This window comes from Myotis nattereri, assembly GCF_964212035.1.
Source record: "Myotis nattereri genome assembly, chromosome: 8".
NCBI lineage: Eukaryota > Metazoa > Chordata > Mammalia > Chiroptera > Vespertilionidae > Myotis > Myotis nattereri.
This window is the reverse complement of record NC_138083.1, coordinates 72,346,242-72,350,470: the sequence shown is the minus strand read 5'-3', so window position 1 is coordinate 72,350,470 and position 4,229 is coordinate 72,346,242. Positions and strand designations below refer to the sequence as shown.

General features: G+C 44.5%; 1 pseudogene across 1 annotated transcript; it reads left to right on the top strand.

The window, feature by feature from the left end:
• Window positions 1-369: 369 nt before the first annotated feature.
• LOC308522969 (RNA-binding motif protein, X-linked 2-like) lies at window positions 370-1,045 on the top strand (annotated as a pseudogene). Its single transcript has one exon. The product of its transcript is annotated as an RNA-binding motif protein, X-linked 2-like (transcript).
• Window positions 1,046-4,229: the final 3,184 nt, after the last annotated feature.

The following is a 4,229-nucleotide window of genomic DNA, read 5'->3' as shown; positions in this document are numbered from 1 at the left end:
ACCTCCCTGAAGAGTTACAGGTCCCTGTGCGCGGGACTCCAGGAGCTTCTAGGAAGTGAAAGAGCGACAATTACCTCCCACTCCGCATCCGCCTTCGCCCGGCGCCGCCGCAGTGCTTCATGGGAAAGTAGTTCCAGCGCTGGTCGTGGACCCCGCCCACTGAGCCCAGACTGACCTTCCCAGCATGCAGCGCGCCGGCCGGCCAGTGGGCGGAGGACGAAGAGGGTGTTGTGCGGCTGCGAGACCCTCCGTGGCCCTCATTTCCTTCGGCCTCGGGCGCAGGGCCACCCATCGAGGGCTGGCCGGCCTGGGAGAGGCCTGGGTGCAGCCCCGGAAGAAAAGGGTTTGTTGAAGAAATCCCACCCCGCGGAGATGAACCCTTTAACTAAAGTCAAGCTGATCCGCGAGCTGAACGACCGCGAGGCCCAGCTCGGCGCGGCCCCGGCGGTGTCCTGGCACTCCCAGTACAAAGACAGCGCCTGGATCTTCCTGGGCGGGCTTCCTTACGAACTGACGGAAGGGGACGTCATCTGTGTGTTCTCGCAGTACGGGGAGGTCGTGAACATCCATCTGGTGCGGGACAAGAAGACTGGGAGATCCAGAGGATTCTGTTTCCTCTGCTATGAAGACCAGAGGAGCACCATTCTGGCCGTGGACAACTTTAACGGGATCAGGATCAAAGGGAGAACCATCCGGGTAGATCACGTGTCTCATTTTCGGGCCCCTAAGGACTCAGGAGAAGTGGCTATGTGACCAGAGAGGTCCAGGATAAGGGCTGTGGGGCGCAAACCCCTTCCCTGAATTCACCTGGGGGCTCTGAAGGTGACACCCCCAGCAACACACAGAGAGAGACACGGAAAATAAAGAAGAGAAAAAACGAGGACTGATCTGGAAGTACCCGCAGAGCAGCCAGCCTCCACTTCAACCCAGAAACAAGACAACAGTGGAAAAGGAGGGCCCCTGCTCTAAAAAGCACAGCAGCAAGAACTCAGAGCTGTTAAGAGAATTGGTTCTAACGAGAAATGCTTTGATAAACCAGTCGTGATAAGGAAGAGAGCAAGAGACTGGCACCCATGCCCTGACCGGTTTGGCTCAGTGGATAGAGCATCGGCCTGCAGACTGAAGGGTCCCAGGTTCAATCCCGGTTAAGGGCATGTACCTTGGTTGCGGGCACATCCCCAATAGGAGGTTTCTAACTCTCTATCCCTCTCCCTTCCTCTCTGTAAAAAATCAATAAAATATATTTAAAAAATAAGAGACTGGCACCCAGGTTTCTTATAGAAGAAGCACCTCCTTCTGGATAATAAAGAAGGAAATCGAAGGAGAACGGGGTCAGATGTATTATTGGGATAAATGTAAGAGGAAGACAATGGCTGAGGACTAGAAAGAAAGAATTGGAGGAAGAGATAAACCTAATGGAAAATTTTCAAGTGAAATTATGGGTGGTAAGATATCTTCCTATGAATTACAAATCCAAAGTAAGAATGAAAAAATAAATCATGATGAGGTCAAAAATGTTCACTGCAACATTGTAATAATAAAAAATGGGAAGCAATCCAAATGTTCATCAACAGAGAATGGGTAAGTAAATTGTGGTTTATTCATATAATGAGATACTGCACAACAGAGGAAATTAATGGACCACAGCTATATATATCATTGTGAATAATTCTCAAAAACATTAAGGGTGCCGAAACCGGTTTGGCTCAGTGGATAGAGCGTCGGCCTGCGGACTGAAGGGTCCCAGGTTCGATTCCGGTCAGGGGCATGTACCTGGGTTGCGGGCATATCCCCAGTGGGAGATGTGCAGGAGGCAGCTGATCGATGTTTCTCTCTCATCGATGTTTCTAACTCTCTATCTCTCTCCCTTCCTCTCTGTAAAAAATCAATAAAATATATTTAAAAAAAAAAAAAAAAAAACATTAAGGGGAAAAAGGGTCTCAGTATTGTGCTATTTTTTAAAAACTTAACATAAAAAAACAACATATACTTGGTTTGGGAATATAGACATATCTAGTAAAAGTATAAAAGGGCATGTATGAGAATAATAAACACCAATAAAAATCAAATGTGGTTTACTTTTGGCAGGGGGAATGAAACCAGGGAGGGTAATACAGAGCTGCAGCTATAAATGTAATGCTTTATTTTTTAAGATGGGTGGTGGATATTTATCATTATTTGTACCTTAGAATGAAATATGCCACTTAGCATTATATGCTTGTTGTTCAGAAAAATGGAAGGAAAGAGAAAAGGGGAAAAAAGTGAGTGGGGAGATGAAGGAAGGTGCAGCGGACTCTTATTTTTTAAAACCTGTACTTCTGCCAGGCTCAGTGGTTGAGTGTTGACCTATGGACCAGGAGGTCACGATTCAATTCGATTCGCAGTTAGGACACAAGCCCGGGTTGTGGTCTTGATCCCAGTGGGGGGCGTGCAGGAAATAGATCAATGTTTCTCTTGCATCATTGATATTTCTCTCTCTCTCTCTCTCTCTCTCTCTTTCTCTCTCTCTCTCTCTCGTTCTCTCTTCCTCTCTGAAATCAATAAAAAAAATTAAAAATAAATTAAACCTGTACTTCTGGATGACCTTTAAACTATACCTAATTATGCCTTCAATAAAAGTCAGTATTGTTCTAGGCACCTCTCACTGACACCAGAGGTGTTACCGGACAGTACAGCCCCCTGAGCCAGTGGAACAGGGCTGTCCCCAGCCTCGACCCTTGTTTTCTCATATAAATGAATTTATACGCGAGACCTTGACTGCGTTGTGAAAAGCCAATTTATTAAAGCAATTAAAGCATGCACCTTTATTGAAAAAAGCAAAGCAAGCAAGCAAGCCTATACATCTGGCTTATGAAGCGCAGACCAGCTCTTAGCTAATCTGAAGAGCAAGTTAGGTGGGGGTCTGAGGTGTTATATACCCTCCTGTCTATTGACTTCAAAATTCCTCTGCTGACTATTTTGGTACAGATTAATTTTCAAGGTCCCTTTTTTTACTCTGTTGTGGCCTTCCCAGAATTCATGAAAAGCACCTGGCAATTTTATCTTGCCAAACCTTGAGACAATAAAAATACATTTTTATTGATTTCAGAGAGGAAGGGAGAGGGAGGGAGGGAGAGAAACATCAATGGTGAGAGAGAATCATTGATCTGCTGCCTCCTGCACACCCCCACTGGGGATCAAGCCCGAAACCTGGGCATGTGCCCTGACTGGGAATGGAAGCATGACCTCCAGGTTCATAGATCAACACTCAACACTGAGCCATGCCAGCTGGGTAAAATTATACCTATTTTTGTCAGATGAGCATAATATATATTTTTTGCTCTGCCGCAGAATTTTAGTCATTAGTTTCGTGTGCCATGAGATGAAAAAGGTTGAAAATTGCTGCTTTATCTTAATGAAAATTGATATCTTTGTGATTTTTTTTCTCCCTACAATGCTTAAGTTTTCTTGTTCATGAGGATCTTGTGCTCCAGTCCTAAAATATTAATGTCCTATGTGGGATTTCCGAATTGTTCTATTTGTTTCCGGATATTTGCCTTGCATATAAAGATGTGGCTATTCTTTGCATGCATTTCCCCCAGAGAGACATGTAAACGTAGCTGTAATTTCCTGTTTGGTAAACAGCAAGTCTTTAAATTTAGAACCAGGTAGTAAGGTTAGTATGTAGAAGTGTAATAAATTGGATTGCTTTCGAAGCAATACCTTTTCCAGTTAACTGTTAACTCACAGTTTGCTTCTTTACTAAATTATACGAAGTATCACATGGTATGTGAAAACACTATAGATGGAGTTTAAAGTATCTCATGGACCTTTTTGCATGACAAATGGACCTCATGCTATAGAGGAATGAAAGATATATCTTAACAAAACATTATCATTGTTAAGAGGACAAAATTAAACCAAACCTCTTCTCCAGTGTTTGGTAGTGTTACCATTGTCATTAGCTAGAAAGGAACAAAGAGAGGCCAGACATCATAAGCATGGCCCCCTGAGCAGCTTCACCAGAAAGATGCAATTTCACACTCCACATGGAACCACTGGCCCATTCCCTACAGATCACTGGGGGAAGGGATCCAACAAAGGGGAGACAGATGCAAGCTCAGTAAAATCGGGGTGACACAGGGAAGATGCCTGTCAGTCAAACCTGGGAATAGAGATCACTGGCTAAAGGGGGAAGGGTTACATTCCAAATGTGAAAATTTAGAATACATAATCTCCCCAGACACAGT